The following is a 14,858-nucleotide window of genomic DNA, read 5'->3' as shown; positions in this document are numbered from 1 at the left end:
GATCTTATCCCTCATCATCTGGATAGACAAGCAGACATCCAGCTTTATAGCCTCCTATCCAAAGTACCCATGACATTCTAAGCCTATGAGTAAGTCTTCCTCATAGCCTTGTTTATTCTGAGACATCTATGGCTGATGGTTTTGCTGTTTATAAGTCATTTTAAAGCGTGGGTGGCTGACAACTGGATTCTCTCCTCAGATCTGCCTGACAGAGCTGATGTGACCAGATGTCTGGTGCTACTCTCAGATCTTTGAAGTTGATCAGCCATGGCAAAAGATAAACATATGAGAGAAGAATATTTACTACATTAATCAGGAGTCTTAATCAGTGGTATGGCTGGTATCTTGGAAGTAGTATGAACTAAAAAGTCAGAAGTTTGGGGTTTGTGTTTCTCCTTCACTAGTTAGTAATTTTGTGAGTTTAGAGAAGTCATATAAACAGCGAACCTCAGTTTTTTCATCAGTATAATGGCAATATTGATTACCCTCACTATATCCAGAGGTGTATTTGATGTTTCAAATGAAAGAGAAAGAGTGTGCGTGTGTGTGTGTAAGAGTTTTGCAAATCATGAAATGCTAATATAGTTGGTCACTTGTGGTTATTTATTATTAGGATCTTAGTAATATACAGAAAGGACATAGTCTTAGAGAAAAAGCACAAATCCATATCAGCTCCATAATTAAGAATCACTGGGTGGCAGCAAGGATGCTCTATTCCCAAGGAAAATTTGATCTGTGTGTTTGAGAGGTTGTCATCTAATGTGAAAGTTATCCAAGATTTGGCTAAGATTGTCTTAGGTGGACTCTGGTCCTGGTTGACTCAGCTTCTCATGGAACCAATCTGAACGCTGATCTACCTCGTCTTGGCTTGTTTGACACAATGACCCTCATGGTGCTGGCAGTGACAATATCTGAAACCTATCTAAATTTAGAAAAATGGGAAAGTTGTCTTTCGCATTTCTCATAGGCTATTTTGATGTTGCTTTTTTCTCATTTGCCCTTGCTTCTCCCCGGCATTGAAAAAGATTGTGTTCACTTCATTGGGTGCCATTTGGTCTTCCCTTTGACCCTACTACTTCATGTTTATGAAAAATAGCAAGTCAGCCATGACAAGCAGCCAGCAACAGTCTTGCCTCCTAAGTACAGAGTCATTTTTATTTCCTTTATTTATTTTATTTCCTCTATTTTATTTTTAAAAGAAGAAAATGTTTTCCCTTTGTGGAAAAAAAATCTTATTATTCAGAAATACATACTGTAGAGAAAAGCTCTGGAGTCAGGAGACCTGGATTCAAATGCCAGGTCAGGCAAGTTACATAAGGCCTCCGGAACCTCGGTTACTCTGGGATGTTAGAAGGATCAAAGTGTGAGAGCACTTTGCAAACAACGACTACACAAATGTTCTCATCACTGCTGCTATATTCAGAGGTGCCCTAGCACGAGAAGACCAGCTTTTCAGAGATTCTGGCCTTGAGGTACTTCTTGGAAATGCTGTATTGTGGCATATGTGTATTTTGGCCTGAAATAAGTAAGTCCTGAAGAACATGTTGCAGATACATTTCTTTATCTCAAAAACGCACAACCCTAGTTTTGAAATCCAGACCTTACGTGTTCAGTGCCCACCAACAGTTAACCCCACCTGGAAGTTAGAGAACAGACTATGAGACGTCCCGTTAGCCTTTCTCCTGTTGATCTCCCCAGTGACCATGCTCTTTATTTCAGTGGTCCAAGGCTGGCTGAAGCCCGGAGTATTGTGCTTCTTGGCCCTCTCTGTTGACTGATTATATGTGGCTTGGAGGTGAGATTTGTGAAGCTGCTTAGGACCAGATGTGTGTTTCTAACATCCGTGCCTTGATTTACTCACATCTTCCAAGATCTTTCTCATTATAAACAGTCAACAACAGTCAATATTATTCTTTTAGTTTATGTGTCATTAGCTTTCAATTTTTCCCCTTTACTGAAGATCACAGGATTGTAAATAATGAGAAGACAGAACAACACAAGCAAATGTTATTGCTTTTATGTCTGGCTCTGTCTGACAGGCATTCCCTCGCCTTTGCTGCAGTGTGCCTTGGCAGCTGTGTCAAGAACGTGGGCTATGGCAAAGCAGACACTGGTCAGGTAGGTTGGATTTTTTACTTATAAAAACAATGTTGTAATTTGGAGGTCAACAAGATCAGGGTTTGTTAAGCATCCCTTAAGTTACAGCTATGACCAACTATGAATCCTAAAACCCAGAGAAAACAGCAGAGTGCTGCTGGAATAATGTGCAAGAGAGAAGGTGTAATTCAAGATTGGTAGGCATGGAAAGAGCATTTGAGCACATCTGCTGCTGAGTCCCATAGTTTACGGTTGAGAAAATTAGAGCCCTGAGGGTCAGCCACTTGTGCCAGAACAAACCATTAGTTAATGGTAGAGTTGGGACTATAACAAAGATCTTTGATAGCAACCCAGTGTTTCTTCAGCTCCACTACTCTTGGAGGTCACTGACTAGAATGAGACAGACCTAGGCTGGGATCCTAGCTCTTCCATGTATACCTTGAGCAAGCTATTTCACTTCTTTGAGCCTTAATGCCCCCCATCTATAGAACTGAGAAATCAATATATACCTTGTGAAGTTGTTGTCAGGATTAAATGAAATAATATAAGAGAAAGACTTAACTAATGGCCAAGACAACAGTAAATGCTTAGTAAGTGGCAGTTATTATGATTATACGAAAGGCCAATAAGTCACTCTACCATGACATATATTTGGCCTAACAAAAATGGATTTGCCAGCAATTCTAGACTAATCTTTTCTCCTCTTGGTTTGCCTTCTATCCCCCTTTGGTTTCTAGAACTAGATCTGATTTCTTTACCCATGTCTTTCAAATACAGTCCAGAGAAACTGAAACCAGTTTTTTCATTTTCTCTTGCTAACTCTCTGAACCATCATTGGTCATATTGGAGTTTTTTCACTGATTGTACTTAAAATTTAGATTGTCTTTTTTGAAAAAGAGTCATTGGAGAATCCAAACAGAAGCCTCACAAAAGACTTTAGACGATGAGGATTTTAAGCGTAGGTCGCTCTCCAATCTAGTCTCCCTGATCTTTCTCTCTCTTTGCTCTTTTTAAAAGAAATACCAACAATTCCAAGGCTGCTTCCAAAGGAGTAAAGATGAAATGAAGAAACATCTTGGGACGGCCTGAGAGGGAAATGTAGAAGGCAGGAAGGAAGGGCATACCAACCGGCTGCCTTGGTGGCAGCGGACCGAGCCTCAGGTAGGTCCCAACAGCGTTGGCAGGGGACTGCCCTGGGCTCACGCCCCGAGTGGGGAAGTAGGGCTGAGGAAATGTAGTGTGCTGAGGGAGTGGAGCTGTGGAAGGCCGAGTACCAAAATGCCGGAAGGCCTTGGATAGGACAGGAAGGAGCAGCTGGCTTCCCTTCAGTTCTACCCCCTGGGTCTGTGGCTTGGCAAGACCCAGAACGTGAGCCGCAGCAGGAGGAACCATTTTGATTTTCAGCCAAGGGTGGCGCTAAATCCCAGGGGCATCTGAAGGTGGGTCCTCTGTCCCACTCGGCTCTCTGCAAATCCCACCCCTTTCTCCTGCCAGTGCCCCTTAGAGGCAGGGCAGTGAGAGAGTTTCTGTTCTGCCTCTAAAGAAACCGAAGTACAGGGACTTAAGTGAGGCTTAAAGTAGCAGGTATGCCCGAGGTGACTCTGGGATCGAGAGTTTCTATAGCCCCCAGGTGGCATATTATGGGCCCTGTTCCTAAATATCCTGCCAACCCGAGATATAGAGCAAGTGATCTGGTCTTAGAAAATGTCAGACCAGAGATCCCACAAAAGTCAAAGCCATGACTGGGGTGTAAGTCATGCAGTCGGGCAGCCTCTGTCTGTACATAATTGTGGCCATGGCTGCATTGCTAACCTCTCACTCAGTCATTTGCTGAAGATTCATTCTTTGGGGAATGGGGGTTGGCCCCTTCGCCCTTCAGAAATCCAAAATGCCCTCAGTGATGTCCTTGTCCATACCGCCCTTTCTGACAGCTTGTGGTGCCTTACAAGTTGCTGAAAGAATGTTGCCCGGAGGGAGGCTTTCTGGGTTAAGACACGCTATGGATTCAGCCTTCCGGTGTACGGTCTCGACATAAAAGGGTGATCCAATACCAGCAGAAACTGAGTCTAATATAGCAGGCTGCATCGGTCATCTGGGACGATTACTAGAAATACCAAGTCCTGGGCCCCACTCCCAGTCATTCAGCTTCCCTAAGACCCTGGGGCAGGGCCCATGATTCTGCATTTGTGACAAGTGTCCCAAAGTGACTCTGAAGCAGGAAGTCATGAACACTACTCCGTGAAACACTTCTCATGACAACAGAGAGTAGTCATGTTCCTTCTGATTCGGAGCTTAAGGAGATCTGGGGAACTTGGTGCCTCAGGGGCCCTCAAGACCCTGAAGACGATGTGACTGAGATGAGAGGCTGGCGGCCCTATGTGGGCAGCCTCAAGCAGTGTTCCTGTCTTGGCCCCACTACAACCTCTTGATTCTCTGTCTTTCTGCCCATAAAATGGAGCCCCCCGTATTCTGAGTTAAGAGGAAAGGTACTGTATAATAATAGAGGAACTGTGGATTAGAGGTGTTCTATCTTCTTTAAAAATTTTATTTGAGGGCACCTGGATGGCTCAGTTGGTTAAGCGACTGCCTTCAGCTCAGGTCACGATCCCAGAGTCCTGGGATCGAGTCCCGCATCGGGCTCCCTGCACCATGGGGAGTCTGCTTCTTTCTGACCTTCTCCCCTCTTATGCTCTCTCTCACTGTCTCTCTCTCAAATAAATAAATAAAATCTTTAAAAAAATAGTAATAAATTTTTATTTGATATACTTTTATTTGTAGAACAGTTTTAGGTTCACAACAAAACTGAGAGGAGGGTACAGAGATTTCTGGCGTATCTCCCCGCCATCCCCCCCAATGCCTCCCCACCTGCACACACCACCTCCCTCATCATCAGCGTCCTCTACCAGAGTGGCACATTTGTTCAAGGCATGAAACTAGACTGACCCATCATTATTGAAAAGTGTTCTATCTTAAACTCATGAACAGCTTATGCTACCTTCTGATTTTCACAGCAACCTCACTAGAGTTTTGCAATAAATCATTTCACATGTGAAGATATAGAGACATGGAGATCATTCCACTGACTGGACAACTGAGCTGGAATCTGGGTCCCCAAGCTCCCATGGAACTAGACCCGAGACTAGAACATGGTCCAGTCACCAGGGTGGGGGGCTTCCTGGCAGGCTCTCCTGCCTTTCTGTATAAAATCCCTGATTGGATATAGGTGTTGCCGTCATTATCTTATTCCAGAGAGTTACCAAAAAGTTACCAAAAAGACATTGAAAATGAACATGAAAGACTTTTAAAACTTTTATATGATCAGCATCTAAAACTGAACCAGCTCTAGCTTAATAGTCTACTCCAATTCTCTTAGTAGAGGTAGCTTAAATTATGGGAGGAGTCAGGAGATCTGAGTTCTGGTTCAAACTGACCAATAAATTGCTGTGAGCTTGGGAAATTGACCAGCTCTTGGGGTTTCCTATTTATAAAATGAGAGTTCTTGATTCTAAGCCGTCTTTTGTGTTTAATATGCTTCAGTCTAACTCCCACCAGTCTACTGGGAAAGCTAAGGTTGTATGGACAAGTGCTTTGCTCAGGAACCAGCCTGAGAAGAAATCTGCTACTTGGTGAATTTCCAGGGGTGCAGAAAGCAGAAGGCTCAGGGCTCAGAGAAAACATGATGGCAGATTACATTTACATTTTCTTGCCCTCTAAACATGAACAGATGCCTTCACCATTCATTTTGCCTTCAGCTTTTGTCTTGTTGCCTGGGGAACTACAGGACCTCTTGTAGTCAGAGCAGGATGGCAAGGAGGAAGCTCGTGAGGAGATATTTATGCGTTCTTACCTAAAATTGAATAAGAAAGCGGTAGGTATCTCTAGCTACAGGCAGTCGTGGGCTTCCCAAGGGCCACCTGACCTCGTGACCAGGCATGTGAATGTTGCTAAGGATTGATGAATTGTGGACAGGCTGGGCCTTAGCAGGCACCTACTTCATCTCAAACTCCAAGTATATTGGCAGCACATTCACTAGAATCGGGGTTTCGAGTAAGTGAAGGGCACAGTCTATTCTTTAAGGATACCCCCAGAGCCTCAGTAATAGCACTCAGTAAAGGTGTACTGAATGAATGAACACCCCTGAAGAATGGGATCATAACAACTAGAGGGAAATGAACAATTCTCCCCTCAGTACAGCTGAGGAGTATGGGCTCCATCTCAGTGGCTCTCCTTCTACTTCTTTTCCTTGTGTTGATGCCTGCTTTCTCCATATAAGGACCTCTTAAGAAGGAAAATGGGCTGGAGACCACCTCTGTTTTTTAAAATATATTTATTTTAAAAATTATTTTATTATAGAAAAAAGCACATAATATTAAATCTAAAATCTTAGCCATTTGAAGTATACAGTTCCGTTGGGTTAAGTCTTTCACATTGATGGGAAATGAGGACTATCTCATTTTCAGAGCAGCTCCTGAGAGCTGAAAAATATATATATTTCAGGAATGAAATATTATTGGAGAAATGGCTATAGGCTACCTATCTAAACTTTAAATTCAATTTTCTAAAAAATGATTAAGGAATTGGTGCTATGTTTTCATGATTAAAAAATCCTTCTGTAGTTGAACTTAAAAGAAAGAGTTCACATGGTCACCATGACTATTACAGATGCCTTTGCTGCACCTTTCAATTTCCGGCTTTCTGTTATGATCTAAAATACTTCAATGTCAAATTCTTATTTATTTCTTCTTCGATTGGATAAGCATCTTCCAAGTTAAATAAAGCTGGGTCGCCATCCCTCATATCAACATTAGGTGCTACTGCTTGTAAAAGGACTGGGAATGCCTGGGTGGATTAGTCAGTTAAGCAAACGACTCCTTGTTTCAGCTCAGGTCATGATCTCAGAGTCATGAGATCAAGTCCCACATCAGGCTCCATGCTCAGCTGGGTCTGCTTGAGATTCTCTTTCTCCCTTTCCTTCTGTCCCTCCCCCAGCTCACATGCATGCATGCACACACTCCCTATCTCTAAAATAAGTAAATAAAATCTTTTTAAAAAATAGTAAAGGGACTGGAAATAGCAGAGCAAAAACCTCTTTCCTTCCTCTCTTCTTTCCCTTTCTGTGACTTCTGGGTGCCAGCCTGCATGCGAGGCTCTATAGACTCAGCAATAAAAAGACAGAACCTCTGGGTGAGACAGAGAAGTCGTTACAATAGGACATGATAGGGTTTGTTTTGGTTTGGTTTTTAAAAGAGAGAGAGAGCACGCATGCGCGGGGGGTGGGGGTGGGGGTGGGGAGAGGGTGATGAGGTAAGGGCAGAGGGAGAGAGAGAATCTTAAGCAGGCTCAGTGCCTTACACAGAGCCCCACTTGCTGCACGATGCAGAGCCTCACATGGGGTCAGTCTCCCAACCCGGAGATCAGGACCTGAGCCACAGTCAAGAGCTGACACTTAACTGAGCCACTCAGGCACCTTAGAGATGGTGGGTTTAGAGGAGGGTCTGTAGTGCAGTGGGAAGACCAGTGGGACGCATGGGAGGCATGAGATGGCCTGAACCAGGGCAGGAGCTTCAGGGGTAGAGAGAGATTTTGGCTTTTGGAGCAACTTGGTGGGTTTGCGTTTCTATGGAGGCCATGGGTACAAATAGGCCTGTTGCCCTGGGCCACTGTCAATCACAGGTCACAAAATGGTTACTTGCTGACCTGTTTGGTTTGGCTCACATGGCTTTATTTTTTTAATGTGTGTTCCTTACGGTAATGAAATACAGATTTTTAGCTTCTCTTGAGAAATCAGAAGGTCTAGCAGCAATTAGCAAGAACCAAGTTATGGTTGCCCCTTTGGGGCCTCAACCCCTCTGCCAGCTTACTCCCTCCTTTAGGTTTTTGCCTGTTCCCTTTGGACAGGGCCAGGATTTAGTGAGTGTGTTGCTGAACCAGTTGCTAAACTGGTGAGATCTTCCTGTTCTATTGGTAAATAGCTCTTCTAAGCTTAGCACCCTTCTTGCTCGGGGTACATTCTCCAACAGCACACCTCCCCCCCCCAACCTATTTCCCTACTACCTGGCTCGAGAGAGGTCCCATCTGCTATCCAGGGTCTCTGCCTCCCTGTTCCAGCGCTAAACCTTGCATCCGTTTGCTGGTTAGTCCTTGCCCTGTGCCGCTGAAATGGCCATTCAGTAGTTTGAACAATACTCCTGCCTTTAGGCGATGAACTCTGTGGTCTCAGGGTTGAACCACGCAATCTTGCCTCTCGGAGCAGGGACTATGTTCACTCCCAAATCGCTTTGGAATTTTGTTTTTAAACTTTTAATTATAAAAACTGTTTTATTTTCAGAAATGTTAACATTTCCATAGCATGGTGCCGAATGCGATCAATATGGAGAGGATTAGGTAAATTTTTATAACGTAAGGGAGACAGGAAATTATTTTTTATTTTTGCAGTTCCGACACATTAAAACCCTGTGGTTTCTGCCCCCATCGACTGAATGCCGCTCCAGAGACATATTCAAGTTCTTTGCAGTCAGCGTCAGGTGGCAAATATGGTTCACATAATTGATAATAGTAACAACACACCCGTTTGGACTTTGAAAACCAGCCTCCTCGCCTGCCCTTCGCAAACAGCCCATCTGTGTGAGCCCTGAAGGCCAAGCTCAGAGGAACCTGTTGTTTCTCCTCTAAGAACTTGGTCTGTGTCTAAAGAAACACTGGCTCCATTTTAATTAGAAACCAGCGGGGCTCCGGGCCGCCTGGCTGGCTGCTTTGTGCCGCGCTGTCACCCGGAGGGCCGAGCCCCGGCCAGAGAGTCTGAGCATATCTTCAGGGTGACATATTTGATTACACAAGGGAGGGGTGCTGATTGCCAGGCCTCCCATCTGGAGAAAAATTTCTGGGTGGCAGGAGCTAAGGATAGGGTGATAGAAAGTGATACACCAAGGAGAGAGGGGGTGAGGTGAGGAGAGGAGGCCACCCTGGCCGGGTCGGTGTCAGCGGCAAGGCGGCCAGCTTCGCCTCTGCCCTGCGTCCATCTGAACTGGAACACTCCATGGGACTCCATCGTTGTGGGGTTCAGTTGGCCACGGATCCACAACACTCCCTTCTCTTCCTCACCCGTTTCTCCCGGCCCCAGCAAACGAGCTCACTTCCTTGTGGAATACTTCTCCCTCTTCAGCTCAGGCAACAGCTTTCCAGGCCTTTCTCCCTGACACATGGGATTTACTGCCTTTATGGCTCTCCATCCACCACATCTGAAGCGGGGCTCCAGGCCTTCGGCCCCCCCAGAACGTGAGCTGCGTGATGCCAGTGGCCACACCTCCCGCTTGTGTGCTGCGCCAGCATCGAGCTGCGTGTCTGGCCTGAATCAGTTCAGTAAGAGGAACACATGTTTATCAAGCAAAGGGAGGCAAAATCCAGGCGAGGCAGGAAGCAGCGCTGGCATTATTAAGTGCATTTTCCAAAACGCGTGCTGCTTTCAAGGATCGAAAGCATAGCAAGACCTCGAAGTACTTGAGGAAACCTGAATGAGTCATGCAGGAGAGCAGAGCACGGCAGATGTGACCCATAACATTTCAGCCATTGAATGCGAAATGTGTTCTTCCTTTATGTCACCTAAGAGCTCAGATGCATGTGTGATGCTCAAATGTCAGTCGCGGTCATTCTGAATAAATCGGAGTGTGCTACTGGTATAATTTATATTCACTTCAGTTCTATTTTGAGATGTTTCATGTACTCTGTTGCCACTCTATTGGAATTGGTAGAGACCAATTGCTGAGCTCTTGCCGTGAGCTAACTTGTGAGACACTTTCCAGGTGTTAGCTGTCACCACTGAGCTGTGAGGGCGCTGTCCTCATTGTGCACGAGGAACCGGAGGCTCAGATTGGTTACAGGACAGCATGACCCTGAGCTTGGAGGGACTCGGTTTGCAAACGCTGCCTCTTATGATCTGGGGGCTTTAGGGAAGTTATTTAACCATAGTCATTAAAACCAGAGTGTTTGGAAAGAGCTCAATGTTTGTCTTGGCCAAACCATGTTGGGTCAGTACAGTTGGAGGAGCGGCGGTTTGTGAAGTCTGCATTGCGTGTAGGATATACACATATTTACGTGAACTTTGTGATTTCTTTTTCCCTTTCACTGGGACATGAGGAGAGCAGGCTTTAAGGTCAGGCAGACTTTTAATTCTGGAATATGGAAGAGCCTGTTCGCTCCCAAGATGGACAGGCCTTTCTCTGGGACATGAAAGATTATGACCAAAAGCTCCACCACAAAAACCTCATTGAGCTTGTTACATGGGATCTTCCAAATATCAACTCCGGTTAAAAGGGCCGTCTGGCCACCGAGTTACCCACTGGCTTCTGTACAGCGCGCTATTGTGCAGTGCTTCCTCAGGAACTATAATTAGGGAATTGTGTAAGGCGTCTGCAGTGCACGTTCAAGGAGCGACTGTATTTGGCCCATGATGTCACTTGCTCACTGGTTCCTTCTCATCATATGGCCTTTGCCGTAATGCACTTGGCATTCAAGACACATGAAATCAGACCTTCCTTGAGTTTTCTGTGAAGTAATGATAGCACCTAGAATGAGTCACTTGGGAAGCCTTTCCAACCCTGAAATAATTATGATGTAAGAGCTGAGAGTTCTGGGAACCTGATTTTCCAGCTCTTGTATCTGGACAAGTCTCTCAGCCTCTCAGAGACTTTCTTTATCTGGAAACTAGGGGGCACGGTCCCCACCATCCCAGTGGATTAGAATGCGTAGTATATGTAAGTAACTTCCCTCTTTCTCCTCCACTTCCCCCCATCAATGACCATGACCTGAGTTCCATCTCTTGAGTATCTCTCAACTCCTTCCATGTTTCTCTGTCTCCATGGCCACCATCATAGTCGCAGCCACTGTCTGCTCTTGCCTCTGACCACTGCCCTAGCCCTTGACTGGTTTGGGTTGCCCACCCAGACATTCCCTCCAGTACACCACTGCTGCCTCCGTGATCTTTCTGGACCATCACTCAGAACATATCCTCCAGCTTAAAACCTTCCAGTGGCATCTTTGTGCTCTCAGGATAAAGCCCAGATTCTTCATGTTGACCTATAAGATCCTGCATGATCTGTTCCTGTCTATATCTGGAACCTCATGTCATGCCACCGTTCCCATCACTAGTAGCATCACAGCCATATCGACTTATTTTCAGCAACTCAAGTAGATCAAGAACTTTCCTCTTTAAAAGATCTTGGCACTGGGGCACCTGGGTGGCTCAGTGGTTTAAATCCTCTGCCTTCGGCTCGGGTCATGATCCCAAGGTCGTGGGATCCAGCCCCGCATCGGGCTCTCTGCTCAGCAGGGAGCCTGCTTCCCCCTCTCTCTCTGTCTGCCTCTCTGCCTACTTGTGATCTTTCTCTCTGTGTCAAATAGATAATAAAATCTTTTAAAAAAAAAGTTAAAAAAAAAAAAAAAGACCTTGGCACTGGATATTCCTTCTGCCTGGAATATCCTTTAACCTCTTCTCAACCCCTTCCCATGCCTTGCTAAATCCAGATCCTTCTTCGTGAAGTAGTTGGAAATGCCACTTCTTTGGGAAATCCTTCTGAGATGCCTCTGCCTTGTTATATAATTTCCTGATCAACAGTCTTACTCTATGTCATAGTGTATGTCATGCTTCCAATTAAATAATTACCTGGGAAAGTGTTTGTTTAAAGTCTGTCTCCTGCTCTAGACTGTTCCTTCTACCCAGTCTTATTCCTAGCATACCTTGTGGCACATAATGTCCACTGATAAACATTGTGGAGGGGATAAACTTTGTTATTCCTCTATGAATTTAATTCTGCCAGTTTCTGCAGTCGAACATTCTTGGAGACACCCCTGCTGTTTCATATGCAGCCTCTTCTTGGTTGAGAGGACAGATGGCTCTGTGTGAGGGAACCCCACCTCTGGGTTCTCCTGGTCACCAGGGGCCGGTTGGACAGTACGGTAGGAATCAGAAAGAGTCATTAATCTGCCCTGGGTCAGAGCTAAAAAGAAGCTTAGGGTTCAGTGAACCCCATGGCCATATTTTACAGATGGGGAAACTGAGGCCAAGAGAAATTAAATGTCATGTCCAAAAGCAGAGCTGAGGAATGGATTCAATGACCCCAAAATGTTCTTCTACCAGGTGGAAATACATCAATATAAAAATATACATTTATATGTGATTTGTAGACCATTTTGTAATTTTCACTTCAATCGCCTCAGTGATCCTCGTAACAGCCTTGAGAGGAAACGAGGGTAAACACGGTTTATCTTCACTTGACAGAGCAGAGCCTGTGGGACATTTATACCTACGCAGGCTTCCAAACGCAAGCGCCTGAGTCCCTGAGCTTCTGGTTCTTGGGTGGATGTTTTTCCTACTGTACTACCCCATCCCTCTGACAAATAAACACGGGGGCAGCTCCATTTCTGGTAAGGAAAACACTGGCGAGAAATACCTAAGCTCACAGATGTGAGCAAAGAAAAGTTCTGCTTTCTTGGCTTCCTTGCTCAGTTGGTGGTTGTGTCGTCTGTCCCCCACCTCTCCATGTGTCTGCTGAAGCTGCCCAATGTCAGAGGGCGAGACCCGGAGAGTGTGCTCGCGGCAGTCCGCCTCATCCGGGCTTCAGCCCTGGCTCTGCTCCTTAGCAACCGGGTGACCCTAACTAGGCTCATCGGCATCTCTCTGAGCTGTGGGGGTTTTGGCTATAAAATGTGGTTGCTCATTGTCTCTTCCTAACTTTGTTCAGGATTGAATGAGGCAGCACCTACAGGATACAGAGAACAGAAGGCACTCCGTTACCACTATTTGTCCTCATAGCAAAGGTAGCCTAGAGCAGCAAAGCTGAGAAGAGCACTGTCAGAAAGGGCCAGACTTTGGGTAGAAGAAGTATTGGGGGGTTGTCAGAAGGGCCAAATGGGCCCTGTGGGTGTGGTTAAAAGGGGAGCAGTTTTGCAGGCTAAGGTGGATTACATTTTAGCAGCAGTCTTGTTGGCTGCCTCCTGGTTTCCCGTGAGCCCCCATGTCCCATGCGCGTTATGGCTTGTGCCTACCTGCTCATGCGGGAGGGATTTGGAGTAGGGGAAAATGCACTGGCCAGCGGGGGCCCAGTGGCTCCCCTCCCCCCAGCAGCACCAACATGTTGCCGCACACGCTATGTTTCCCACCCATCTCTGCCTTTGGATGGGGAAACTGAAATAAATGGGAGAAAATGTTTACAAGTTAGTCTGATTGCCGACCTGAAGATGGTTTCATTTCCAAAGCCATTTGGGGGTTCTGTTTTTCTAAACTGTGGCTTCACAGAACGCATCCAGAAGTAGTCCTTTAAGGAAGCTAACTGGGCTGTGAACCCTGTGATTTTATGAGTATGCTTTCTCCCAGTCCAGAAGTCGAAGTCTGAAAAGACCCACACGAAAAAGTTAAACTAGAAAATAGAAATTGAGAATGGTTTTTTCATTGTTAACAGGTAGATTAAAATTTCATAGCAGACTCAGGAGCAAAGAGGAACGGTTGCAGAAAGAGGTGACAGGTGCTCAAAGGAGTGACACCGACTTTAAAAAGAAAGAAAGAAAGAAAGGAAGAAAGAAAGAAAGAAAGAAAGAAAGAAAGAAAAAAGAAAGAAAGAAAGAAAGAAAGAAAGAAAGAAAGAAAGAGTAGAGCCCCAGTTGTTCTGGGGAGGGCTGTCCGCTCCGCAGTGTCCTCTCAGGCAGGCGGGAGTCAGGGCCCTTGACCAGGTCCAAGGGCTGAGTCTTAGCCCACAGGCTGGGTCACTACATTTTGTCCACAGATCAAGGGCGAGCCCGGGGGCGGAACGACACTCCCCAAACTCCCACGGCTGAGATGAAAGCAGAAGCTGGAATAGCTCCTTTCCAATGTGAAATCCCCACGGCGAGATTCAGAATCCCACACTGGCTGGGCCAGCTTGTTCCCTGCTTGCGGCAGCAGATGCCGAGAACCAAGTGGAGTCAGAGGAATCGAATGTCTAACTGGGGAATGAGAGACACTTCTCTCAGGGTGAGAATCTGAATCAACCCTGCCACCAGAGCCCAAGGGCACCAAGTCCCTAGGTCAAGGCTACCTGCCGTTCCTTGCAAGGACACTGGCTGCATCTGCATCGTGTGAGCTCTGCTCTGCTCCTGCTGCCACAAAATTCCATTTTGAGGGGCACATCCTTTCTTTCAAGGAAAAGACAGAGCTTTCTCTCCTCCACAAGTTTTGTGGTTATATATTCCCCAGCGATTGAAAATGATGAATTCAGCTGAGTGAATGAGATAGTCAGGATGGCAAAGAACTTGAGACATGTACATATTCTTTGAAATATCTTCTGATGTGAGTACATGTGTGGGGGAGGGGGTGCACAGGAAGGCAGTCTATGGGCTAGAAAACTGAATTCTGGCTAGCTTAGGTTAAATCACTGTTGAGAACAAGAAAGCAAGCGGGAAGTGTCTCCGCGGACTGGGGAAGGCACAGCGGTAGTGGTAGGTTGGGGCCATTTGTGGGGCGGGCAGGGCTCTGTGTCCAGGCGCTGCTTTTCCTGCTTCTGCCCTTATCCCTGGGATCTCATGCACCCAGTGATGTCAGTGGTGACATGAGTGCTGACAACCTTTAATTCTCTATCCCCTTCCCTTCTCTCCTGAGCTTGAGAGATGATCTTTTATTCACCCTCATGTCCCCCAGGCAGCCTAAATACTCTACAGCCAACGTAGAGGATGTGTGACCATGCATCAGTACTTCCTGTGCCCACCAGTGCCAGCCCCTCCATCGGTCCCATCAT

At 45.9% G+C, this 14,858-nt stretch overlaps 1 long non-coding RNA gene across 1 annotated transcript in view; it reads left to right on the top strand.

Moving 5' to 3' along the window:
• The first annotated feature begins 2,040 nt into the window (after positions 1 to 2,040).
• The window catches only part of LOC116586969, a 24,991-nt gene continuing 12,173 nt past the window's right edge, over positions 2,041 to 14,858 (top strand). Inside the window, exons 1-2 of the long non-coding RNA XR_004284240.1 lie at positions 2,041 to 2,118; positions 3,115 to 3,258. This is a non-coding gene — a long non-coding RNA (uncharacterized LOC116586969). The remainder of the gene's footprint in view (positions 2,119 to 3,114; positions 3,259 to 14,858) is intronic.

The sequence above is a fragment of the Mustela erminea genome, chromosome 3 (assembly GCF_009829155.1).
Source record: "Mustela erminea isolate mMusErm1 chromosome 3, mMusErm1.Pri, whole genome shotgun sequence".
NCBI classification, from domain to species: Eukaryota; Metazoa; Chordata; class Mammalia; order Carnivora; family Mustelidae; genus Mustela; species Mustela erminea.
The sequence above is the reverse complement of the archived record's forward strand: the minus strand, read 5'-3'. Positions and strand labels throughout refer to the sequence as shown.